Consider the following 12978-nt stretch of genomic DNA (forward strand, 5'->3'; position numbering starts at 1 on the left):
TACAGCCGGCTCCACATGTAAGAGCTGAAGGGAGAAGTCTGCACTGGTGAGCGGTAATGGGGGGGCAGGGACTGTGTGATAGAGGGGACAGGACTCAGTCCTGGGGGGCACCAGGACTCTGCACATTAGGGTACAGCCGGCTCCACATGTAAGAGCTGAAGGGAGAAGTCTGCACTGGTGAGCGGTAATGGGGGGGCAGGGACTGTGTGATAGAGGGGACAGGACTCAGTCCTGGGGGGCACCGGGACTCTGCACATTAGGGTACAGCCGGCTCCACATGTAAGAGCTGAAGGGAGAAGTCTGCACTGGTGAGCGTTAATGGGGGAGCAGGGACTGTGTGATAGAGGGGACAGGACTCAGTCCTGGGGGGCACCGGACTCTGCACATTAGGGTACAGCCGGCTCCACATGTAAGAGCTGGAGGAGAAGTCTGCACTGGTGAGCGGTAATGGGGGAGCAGGGACTGTGTGATAGAGGGGACAGGACTCAGTCCTGGGGGGCACCGGACTCTGCACATTAGGGTACAGCCGGCTCCACATGTAAGAGCTGAAGGGAGAAGTCTGCACTGGTGAGCGGTAATGGGGGGCAGGGACTGTGTGATAGAGGGGACAGGACTCAGTCCTGGGGGGCACCGGGACTCTGCACATTAGGGTACAGCCGGCTCCACATGTAAGAGCTGAAGGGAGAAGTCTGCACTGGTGAGCGGTAATGGGGGGCAGGGACTGTGTGATAGAGGGGACAGGACTCAGTCCTGGGGGGCACCGGGACTCTGCACATTAGGGTACAGCCGGCTCCACATGTAAGAGCTGAAGGGAGAAGTCTGCACTGGTGAGCGGTAATGGGGGAGCAGGGACTGTGTGATAGAGGGGACAGGACTCAGTCCTGGGGGGCACCGGGACTCTGCACATTAGGGTACAGCCGGCTCCACATGTAAGAGCTGAAGGGAGAAGTCTGCACTGGTGAGCGGTAATGGGGGGCAGGGACTGTGTGATAGAGGGGACAGGACTCAGTCCTGGGGGGCACCGGGACTCTGCACATTAGGGTACAGCCGGCTCCACATGTAAGAGCTGAAGGGAGAAGTCTGCACTGGTGAGCGGTAATGGGGGAGCAGGGACTGTGTGATAGAGGGGACAGGACTCAGTCCTGGGGGGGCACCGGGACTCTGCACATTAGGGTACAGCCGGCTCCACATGTAAGAGCTGAAGGGAGAAGTCTGCACTGGTGAGCGGTAATGGGGGGCAGGGACTGTGTGATAGAGGGGACAGGACTCAGTCCTGGGGGGCACCGGGACTCTGCACATTAGGGTACAGCCGGCTCCACATGTAAGAGCTGAAGGGAGAAGTCTGCACTGGTGAGCGGTAATGGGGGAGCAGGGACTGTGTGATAGAGGGGACAGGACTCAGTCCTGGGGGGGCACCGGGACTCTGCACATTAGGGTACAGCCGGCTCCACATGTAAGAGCTGAAGGGAGAAGTCTGCACTGGTGAGCGGTAATGGGGGGCAGGGACTGTGTGATAGAGGGGACAGGACTCAGTCCTGGGGGGCACCGGGACTCTGCACATTAGGGTACAGCCGGCTCCACATGTAAGAGCTGAGGGGAGAAGTCTGCACTGGTGAGCGGTAATGGGGGGCAGGGACTGTGTGATAGAGGGGACAGGACTCAGTCCTGGGGGCACCGGGACTCTGCACATTAGGGTACAGCCGGCTCCACATGTAAGAGCTGAAGGGAGAAGTCTGCACTGGTGAGCGGTAATGGGGGGCAGGGACTGTGTGATAGAGGGGACAGGACTCAGTCCTGGGGGGCACCGGGACTCTGCACATTAGGGTACAGCCGGCTCCACATGTAAGAGCTGAAGGGAGAAGTCTGCACTGGTGAGCGGTAATGGGGGAGCAGGGACTGTGTGATAGAGTGGACAGGACTCAGTCCTGGGGGGCACCGGGACTCTGCACATTAGGGTACAGCCAGCTCCACATGTAAGAGCTGAAGGGAGAAGTCTGCACTGGTGAGCGGTAATGGGGGAGCAGGGACTGTGTGATAGAGGAGACAGGACTCAGTCCTGGGGGGCACCGGGACTCTGCACATTAGGGTACAGCCGGCTCCACATGTAAGAGCTGAAGGGAGAAGTCTGCACTGGTGAGCGGTAATGGGGGGCAGGGACTGTGTGATAGAGGGGACAGGACTCAGTCCTGGGGGGCACCGGGACTCTGCACATTAGGGTACAGCCGGCTCCACATGTAAGAGCTGAGGGGAGAAGTCTGCACTGGTGAGCGGTAATGGGGGGCAGGGACTGTGTGATAGAGGGGACAGGACTCAGTCCTGGGGGCACCGGGACTCTGCACATTAGGGTACAGCCGGCTCCACATGTAAGAGCTGAAGGGAGAAGTCTGCACTGGTGAGCGGTAATGGGGGAGCAGGGACTGTGTGATAGAGTGGACAGGACTCAGTCCTGGGGGGCACCGGGACTCTGCACATTAGGGTACAGCCAGCTCCACATGTAAGAGCTGAAGGGAGAAGTCTGCACTGGTGAGCGGTAATGGGGGAGCAGGGACTGTGTGATAGAGGAGACAGGACTCAGTCCTGGGGGGCACCGGGACTCTGCACATTAGGGTACAGCCGGCTCCACATGTAAGAGCTGAAGGGAGAAGTCTGCACTGGTGAGCGGTAATGGGGGGCAGGGACTGTGTGATAGAGGGGACAGGACTCAGTCCTGGGGGGCACCGGGACTCTGCACATTAGGGTACAGCCGGCTCCACATGTAAGAGCTGAGGGGAGAAGTCTGCACTGGTGAGCGGTAATGGGGGGCAGGGACTGTGTGATAGAGGGGACAGGACTCAGTCCTGGGGGCACCGGGACTCTGCACATTAGGGTACAGCCGGCTCCACATGTAAGAGCTGAAGGGAGAAGTCTGCACTGGTGAGCGGTAATGGGGGAGCAGGGACTGTGTGATAGAGTGGACAGGACTCAGTCCTGGGGGGCACCGGGACTCTGCACATTAGGGTACAGCCAGCTCCACATGTAAGAGCTGAAGGGAGAAGTCTGCACTGGTGAGCGGTAATGGGGGAGCAGGGACTGTGTGATAGAGGAGACAGGACTCAGTCCTGGGGGGCACCGGGACTCTGCACATTAGGGTACAGCCGGCTCCACATGTAAGAGCTGAAGGGAGAAGTCTGCACTGGTGAGCGGTAATGGGGGGCAGGGACTGTGTGATAGAGGGGACAGGGCTCAGTCCTGGGGGGCACCGGGACTCTGCACATTAGGGTACAGCCGGCTCCACATGTAAGAGCTGAAGGGAGAAGTCTGCACTGGTGAGCGGTAATGGGGGAGCAGGGACTGTGTGATAGAGGGGACAGGACTCAGTCCTGGGGGGCACCGGGACTCTGCACATTAGGGTACAGCCGGCTCCACATGTAAGAGCTGAAGGGAGAAGTCTGCACTAGTGAGCGGTAATGGGGGAGCAGGGACTGTGTGATAGAGGGGACAGGACTCAGTCCTGGGGGGCACCGGGACTCTGCACATTAGGGTACAGCCGGCTCCACATGTAAGAGCTGAAGGGAGAAGTCTGCACTGGTGAGCGGTAATGGGGGAGCAGGGACTGTGTGATAGAGGGGACAGGACTCAGTCCTGGGGGGCACCGGGACTCTGCACATTAGGGTACAGCCGGCCCCACATGTAAGAGCTGAAGGGAGAAGTCTGCACTGGTGAGCGGTAATGGGGGAGCAGGGACTGTGTGATAGAGGGGACAGGACTCAGTCCTGGGGGGCACCGGGACTCTGCACATTAGGGTACAGCCGGCCCCACATGTAAGAGCTGAAGGGAGAAGTCTGCACTGGTGAGCGGTAATGGGGGAGCAGGGACTGTGTGATAGAGGGGACAGGACTCAGTCCTGGGGGGCACCGGGACTCTGCACATTAGGGTACAGCCGGCTCCTCATGTAAGAGCTGAAGGGAGAAGTCTGCACTGGTGAGCGGTAATGGGGGGCAGGGACTGTGTGATAGAGGGGACAGGACTCAGTCCTGGGGGGCACCGGGACTCTGCACATTAGGGTACAGCCGGCTCCACATGTAAGAGCTGAAGGGAGAAGTCTGCACTGGTGAGCGGTAATGGGGGGCAGGGACTGTGTGATAGAGGGGACAGGACTCAGTCCTGGGGGGCACCGGGACTCTGCACATTAGGGTACAGCCGGCTCCACATGTAAGAGCTGAAGGGAGAAGTCTGCACTGGTGAGCGGTAATGGGGGGAGCAGAGACTGTGTGATAGAGGAGACAGGACTCAGTCCTGGGGGGCACCGGGACTCTGCACATTAGGGTACAGCCGGCTCCACATGTAAGAGCTGAAGGGAGAAGTCTGCACTGGTGAGCGGTAATGGGGGGCAGGGACTGTGTGATAGAGGGGACAGGGCTCAGTCCTGGGGGGCACCGGGACTCTGCACATTAGGGTACAGCCGGCTCCACATGTAAGAGCTGAAGGGAGAAGTCTGCACTGGTGAGCGGTAATGGGGGAGCAGGGACTGTGTGATAGAGGGGACAGGACTCAGTCCTGGGGGGCACCGGGACTCTGCACATTAGGGTACAGCCGGCTCCACATGTAAGAGCTGAAGGGAGAAGTCTGCACTAGTGAGCGGTAATGGGGGAGCAGGGACTGTGTGATAGAGGGGACAGGACTCAGTCCTGGGGGGCACCGGGACTCTGCACATTAGGGTACAGCCGGCTCCACATGTAAGAGCTGGAGGAGAAGTCTGCACTGGTGAGCGGTAATGGGGGAGCAGGGACTGTGTGATAGAGGGGACAGGACTCAGTCCTGGGGGGCACCGGGACTCTGCACATTAGGGTACAGCCGGCCCCACATGTAAGAGCTGAAGGGAGAAGTCTGCACTGGTGAGCGGTAATGGGGGAGCAGGGACTGTGTGATAGAGGGGACAGGACTCAGTCCTGGGGGGCACCGGGACTCTGCACATTAGGGTACAGCCGGCTCCTCATGTAAGAGCTGAAGGGAGAAGTCTGCACTGGTGAGCGGTAATGGGGGAGCAGGGACTGTGTGATAGAGGGGACAGGACTCAGTCCTGGGGGGCACCGGGACTCTGCACATTAGGGTACAGCCGGCTCCACATGTAAGAGCTGAAGGGAGAAGTCTGCACTGTTGAGCGGTAATGGGGGGCAGGGACTGTGTGATAGAGGGGACAGGATTCAGTCCTGGGGGGCACCGGGACTCTGCACATTAGGGTACAGCCGGCTCCACATGTAAGAGCTGAAGGGAGAAGTCTGCACTGGTGAGCGGTAATGGGGGAGCAGGGACTGTGTGATAGAGGGGACAGGACTCAGTCCTGGGGGGCACCGGACTCTGCACATTAGGGTACAGCCGGCTCCACATGTAAGAGCTGGAGGAGAAGTCTGCACTGGTGAGCGGTAATGGGGGAGCAGGGACTGTGTGATAGAGGGGACAGGACTCAGTCCTGGGGGGCACCGGACTCTGCACATTAGGGTACAGCCGGCTCCACATGTAAGAGCTGAAGGGAGAAGTCTGCACTGGTGAGCGGTAATGGGGGGCAGGGACTGTGTGATAGAGGGGACAGGACTCAGTCCTGGGGGGCACCGGGACTCTGCACATTAGGGTACAGCCGGCTCCACATGTAAGAGCTGAAGGGAGAAGTCTGCACTGGTGAGCGGTAATGGGGGAGCAGGGACTGTGTGATAGAGGGGACAGGACTCAGTCATGGGGGGGCACCGGGACTCTGCACATTAGGGTACAGCCGACTCCACATGTAAGAGCTGAAGGGAGAAGTCTGCACTGGTGAGCGGTAATGGGGGAGCAGAGACTGTGTGATAGAGGGGACAGGACTCAGTCCTGGGGGGCACCGGGACTCTGCACATTAGGGTACAGCCGACTCCACATGTAAGAGGTGAAGGGAGAAGTCTGCACTGGTGAGTGGTAATGGGGGAGCAGGGACTGTGTGATAGAGGGGACCGGACTCAGTCCTGGGGGGCACCGGGACTCTGCACATTAGGGTACAGCCGGCTCCACATGTAAGAGCTGAAGGGAGAAGTCTGCACTGGTGAGTGGTAATGGGGGGCAGGGACTGTGTGATAGAGGGGACAGGACTCAGTCCTGGGGGGCACCGGGACTCTGCACATTAGTGTACAGCCGGCTCCACATGTAAGAGCTGAGGGGAGAAGTCTGCACTGGTGAGCGGTAATGGGGGAGCAGGGACTGTGTGATAGAGGGGACAGGACTCAGTCCTGGGGGGCACCGGGACTCTGCACATTAGGGTACAGCCGGCTCCACATGTAAGAGCTGAAGAGAGAAGTCTGCACTGGTGAGCAGTAATGGGGGAGCAGGGACTGTGTGATAGAGGGGACAGGACTCAGTCCTCGGGGGCACCGGGACTCTGCACATTAGGGTACAGCCGGCTCCACATGTACGAGCTGGAGGAGAAGTCTGCACTGTTGAGCGGTAATGGGGGAGCAGGGACTGTGTGATAGAGGGGACAGGACTCAGTCCTGGGGGGCACCGGGACTCTGCACATTAGGGTACAGCCGGCTCCACATGTAAAGGTACCTTCACACATAACGATATCGTTAACGATATCATTGCTTTTTGTGACGTAGCAACGATATCGTTAAGGAAATCGTTATGTGTGTCAGCGACCAACGATCAGGCCCCTGCTGGGAGATCGTTGGTCGCTGAGGAAAGTCCAGAACTTTATTTCGTCGCTGGATCTCCCGTGGACATCGCTGGATCGGCGTGTGTGACACCGATCCAGCGATGTCTTCACTGGTAACCAGGGTAAACATCGGGTAACTAAGCGCAGGGCCGCGCTTAGAAACCCGATGTTTACCCTGGTAACCAGCGTAAAAGTAAAAAAAACAAACACTACATACTTACCTACCGCTGTCTGTCCCTGGCGCTGTGCTCTGCACTCCTCCTGTACTGGCTGTGAGCGTCGGTCAGCCAGAAAGCAGAGCGGTGACGTCACCGCTCTGCTTACCGGCCGCTGTGCTCACAGCCAGTACAGGAGGAGTGCAGAGAAGCAGAGCGCCGGGGACAGACAGCGGTAGGTAAGTATGTAGTGTTTGTTTTTTTTTACTTTTACGCTGGTAACCAGGGTAAACATCGGGTTACTAAGCGCGGCCCTGCGCTTAGGTACCCGATGCTTACCTTGGTTACCCGGGGACTTCGGGGTCGTTGGTCGCTGGAGAGCTGTCTGTGTGACAGCTCTCCAGCGACCAAACAGCGACGCTGCAGCGATCCGGATCGATGTCGGTATCGCTGCAGCGTCGCTAAATGTGAAGGGGCCTTAAGAGCTGAAGGGAGAAGTCTGCACTGGTGAGCGGTAATGGGGGGCAGGGACTGTGTGATAGAGGGGACAGGACTCAGTCCTGGGGGGCACCGGGACTCTGCACATTAGGGTACAGCCGGCTCCACATGTAAGAGCTGAAGGGAGAAGTCTGCACTGGTGAGCGGTAATGGGGGAGCAGGGACTGTGTGATAGAGGGGACAGGACTCAGTCCTGGGGGGCACTGGGACTCTGCACATTAGGGTACAGCCGGCTCCACATGTAAGAGGGGACAGGACTCAGTCCTGGGGGAGCATCGGGACTCTGCACATTAGGGTACAGCCGGCTCCGTATGCATTGCAGGACCTTTGGTATCCATTGATACGACCAGTAGCTACTAGCTGTCACTTTATCAGTGGACGTATCCAGCGTTGGACTGGAGTATCTTGGTCCCACCAGAGAAAATCATTCTTGGGGCCCACTATGTAGCTACATTGAAATAAATACAAGACAACAAATTGCGTGATAAAACATGCTATAATAGGGTATAATTTAAGGGAGTACACGTCTTAATTATATAGCAGGGGTTGGGGTATATAATGTAGCCTCCCTCATAGAATATAATGCAGCCCCTATCATAGAATATAAATCGGCCCCTTCTCATGGAACATAATGGAACACAATGCAGCACCCCACAAAATATAATGTAACCTCCTCATAAGGTATAATGCAGCCCCCCATAGAGTATACTGTAGCCCCCTCATATAGTATGATGTAGCCCCCCAGAATATAATGTAGTCCCCCACAGAAGATAATTTAGCCCCTAACTAGGGTTTAATGCAGCCCCTCTCCACCCCTATCATTGCCTTCTCCCCACAACCCTCATCATTGCCCATTCCACCACCACCATTCTTTTCCACAACAACCATCATTGCTTCCTCCCCCACCACCCCATCATTGCCCATTTCAACACCCCCATCATTGCACTTTTCAACACCTCCATCATTGCTTTCCCCACTACCATCATTGTTCTTTCCACCACAACCGTTATTGGCTTCTTCCCCAACATCCCATCATAGCCCATTTCACCACCTCCATCATTGCCTCCTTCCCCACCACCCCCATCGTCCTTCCCCACCACCCCATCATTGCCAATCTCCAATACACACACAGCACCACTGTCTCGCACACACTCACAAAGCTCCGCACCACATACACGTATGCAGACAGACACACAGCACCACTCACCTCTCACAGCACATCCCAGCAGCCTTAACCTCGCCGGCAGCATTCTCTCTGAAACAGTCGCGTGCTGAATGATGACATCATCCAGCTGCGCTGTCTCAGACAGGAAGCGCCGGGCAGGCAGCAGGACACCAAGATGTGCTGCGAGAGGTGAGTGGTGCTGTGTGTCTGTGTACGTGAATGTATGTGATGCTTTGTGTGTATGAGAGAGTGGTGGTGTGGTGGTGGGGCTTTTCATGCTTCAGTGTTAGCTGCAGCCAACTACTAACGTTGCCCACTATTAGGCTGCCTTCACTCCATTAGTATTTGGTCAGTATTTTACATCAGTATTTGTAAGCCAAAACCAGGAGTGGAACAATTAGAGGAAAAGTATAATAGAAACACGTCACCACTTCTGTATTTTTCACCCACTCCTCGTTTTGGCTTACAAATACTGAGGTAAAATACTGACCAAATACTGCTAGTGTGACGGCAGCATTAAAGTGAAATGGTATTCACTCCTCTCCATGCCCATGGGGGCGTGGAGAAGCGTGAATTTTAATTTCTCTTTAGCAGCAGTGACATGTGTGGCTTCCTGTCACCCGCCGCTGCTCCAGTGGCACAGGGCGGGCCCCCTTGACTCAAGGGCCCCATAGCCGCTGGCTGGGTGCCCCTAGAGAAGTGAGGGCCTTAGGCAGCCTTTGGCCAGTATGCCAGCAGGTGTCAGTGCCTGCGCCCACCGGAGAATCCTCTAGTTCTCCGGTGGGCCAGTACGACCCTGGATACCTAAGGTCTTACAATGCCTGTAGATGAAGAAAGAGACTCGGCAAATCAGAAAAACTATATTTCTAAATGGAGGTATTTGCTGATATTATTATTACACCTACTACATTATGGGATAGGATCTTGGAGATGGGAATACCCCTTTAAGAAACATTCTTTTGAGGATGATGACTTGTATATAAGGCAAAATAAATAAGAAAACACCCTGGGCTATTTTTACATGTAGTGTTTGCACGTTTGTATTTCTTTCAATGGTGAACAAAACATTCTACAGGAAAATCAATTTTTAGGGGTAGGGACTGAATTACTAGGACAAGGACATTGACGTGGTTGCTGACGATTGTTGTAAGTGTGCAATGACAGGTGCAGGGTGGGAGGTATCTTTGCCCAAGTCATAGACCTGGGATTGGCGTTCCCTTAGGACTGGGTAAGTGGCAGTGGTGTCACCCGTTAACACTTTCTGGACCCTGGTGTTCGGCCCATGTAGTCTGGTGCTTTGCTTGCATGAGTAATTGAGTAATACTGGTGGAGGTCAGGGTGGAAGTTGTGCTGCCCATACTGATGCTGGCATGGCAGATGTTGTAAATTGCCTTTTTTGCGTTAACTGGACTTTCTGTAAAAAAGCACCAGACTCTGGAATTTAAACCTTTGCTTTGCTTGGCAACTTTACCCGTGTTGGTGCTCTAGGGAACAGTTTCCCACCTTGTGTTTCTGGCCACCCCACTGCTTCTTCCTGCCTTTTGTGGTGCAGCAGATCACTCTTACTGTGCGCTGTTGTCCTTGCACTGCATGTCACTTTCGCAGTCTGGGTCAGAGACTTCAACGTCCAACACCTCGTCTTTCAATTCCGCACCCTAGTCCTGACTTGCTGATGTAATAACACCACTTGTTGACAATTGTCTAATCATCGTCCACCTCTTGCGACAGTTATTGCATTTTCCCATAATCGCCTTCTTGTTAGCATGGCTGCTCAAATATTTGGGTATCCCTACGTGCAATCTCCTCATGTCCCGCTTGAAATAGGAAGGGTGAGAGGCATGAGGCGATCATGTCCCTTCATTACAATCTGTCCCTAAGTGCTGCTAACAGCAGTATGAATATGTATTACTAGATGGTGGCCCGATTCTAACGCATCGGATATTCTAGAATATGCATATCCACGTAGTATATTGCCCAGCCCACGTAGTATATTGCCCAGCCCGCGTAGTATATTGCCCAGCCAGGTTTGTCACAGGTTAAAAAATAAACATATACTTACCTTTCCGAGGGAGCCCTTCTAGTCCACGGCAGCTTCCGGTCCCAGGGTTGGTATGAGCGCAGGACCTGTGATGACGTCGCGGTCACATGACCGTGACGTCATGGCAGGTCCTTCTCCTATACCATCTTTGCCACCGGAACCTGCAACGGAAGATGGCGGCCGGCTCGAGCGACTATGGAGGGTGAGTATAGCAGGTTTTTTTTTTTACATTACATTTTTTACTATTGATGCCGCATAGGCAGCGTCAATAGTAAAATGTTGGGGACACACAGGGTTAATAGCGGCGGTAACGGAGTGTGTTACCCGCGGCATAACGCGGTCCGTTACCGCCGGCATTAACCCTGTGTTAGCGGTGACCGGAGGGGAGTATGCGGGCGAATTCGCCCCTTCCTACTCTGTTAGTGCCCCCTGCAGTCAGCGCTCACACAGGGTTAATGGCTGCTTTAACGCTGCTATTAACCCTGTGTGACCAACTTTTTACTATTGATGTTGCCTATGCAGCATCAATAGTAAAAAGATCTCATTTTAAAAATAATTAAAAAAATAAAAAATGATTATATACTCACCATCCAGCGCCTTTCCCGCTCCTCGCGACACTCCGGGCCATGCATTGCGGTCTCGCAAGATGATGACGTAGCGGTCTTGCAATATATTCTTGGGAGCAGAGCGTTGCGAGGAGCATCTCTTAACGCCTCGCCTGGATCGGGGGCCACCGGAAGGTGAGTATATAACTTTTTTATTTTAATTCACCAGGGATATGGTGATCACATTGCTATATATTACGTAGGGTGTGTTATATACTGCGTGGGCTGTGTTATATACTGCGTGGGCTGTGTTATATACTGCGTGGGCTGTGTTATATACTGCGTGGGCTGTGTTATATACTGCGTGGGCTGTGTTATATACTGCGTGGGCTGTGTTATATACTGCGTGGGCTGTGTTATATACTGCGTGGGCTGTGTTATATACTGCGTGGGCTGTGTTATATACTGCGTGGGCTGTGTTATATACTGCGTGGGCTGTGTTATATACTGCGTGGGCTGTGTTATATACTGCGTGGGCTGTGTTATATACTGCGTGGGCTGTGTTATATACTGCGTGGGCTGTGTTATATACTGCGTGGGCTGTGTTATATACTGCGTGGGCTGTGTTATATACTGCGTGGGCTGTGTTATATACTGCGTGGGCTGTGTTATATACTGCGTGGGCTGTGTTATATACTGCGTGGGCTGTGTTATATACTGCGTGGGCTGTGTTATATACTGCGTGGGCTGTGTTATATACTGCGTGGGCTGTGTTATATACTGCGTGGGCTGTGTTATATACTGCGTGGGCTGTGTTATATACTGCGTGGGCTGTGTTATATACTGCGTGGGCTGTGTTATATACTGCGTGGGCTGTGTTATATACTGCGTGGGCTGTGTTATATACTGCGTGGGCTGTGTTATATACTGCGTGGGCTGTGTTATATACTGCGTGGGCTGTGTTATATACTGCGTGGGCTGTGTTATATACTGCGTGGGCTGTGTTATATACTGCGTGGGCTGTGTTATATACTGCGTGGGCTGTGTTATATACTGCGTGGGCTGTGTTATATACTGCGTGGGCTGTGTTATATACTGCGTGGGCTGTGTTATATACTGCGTGGGCTGTGTTATATACTGCGTGGGCTGTGTTATATACTGCGTGGGCTGTGTTATATACTGCGTGGGCTGTGTTATATACTGCGTGGGCTGTGTTATATACTGCGTGGGCTGTGTTATATACTGCGTGGGCTGTGTTATATACTGCGTGGGCTGTGTTATATACTGCGTGGGCTGTGTTATATACTGCGTGGGCTGTGTTATATACTGCGTGGGCTGTGTTATATACTGCGTGGGCTGTGTTATATACTGCGTGGGCTGTGTTATATACTGCGTGGGCTGTGTTATATACTGCGTGGGCTGTGTTATATACTGCGTGGGCTGTGTTATATACTGCGTGGGCTGTGTTATATACTGCGTGGGCTGTGTTATATACTGCGTGGGCTGTGTTATATACTGCGTGGGCTGTGTTATATACTGCGTGGGCTGTGTTATATACTGCGTGGGCTGTGTTATATACTGCGTGGGCTGTGTTATATACTGCGTGGGCTGTGTTATATACTGCGTGGGCTGTGTTATATACTGCGTGGGCTGTGTTATATACTGCGTGGGCTGTGTTATATACTGCGTGGGCTGTGTTATATACTGCGTGGGCTGTGTTATATACTGCGTGGGCTGTGTTATATACTGCGTGGGCTGTGTTATATACTGCGTGGGCTGTGTTATATACTGCGTGGGCTGTGTTATATACTGCGTGGGCTGTGTTATAAAAACAACGCTTTATTATCATACCGCCAAACCAAAAGTGGAATAACACGCGATCAAAAAGACGGATATAAATAACGATGATACCGCTGAAA

This window comes from Ranitomeya imitator, chromosome 2, assembly GCF_032444005.1.
Source record: "Ranitomeya imitator isolate aRanImi1 chromosome 2, aRanImi1.pri, whole genome shotgun sequence".
NCBI lineage: Eukaryota > Metazoa > Chordata > Amphibia > Anura > Dendrobatidae > Ranitomeya > Ranitomeya imitator.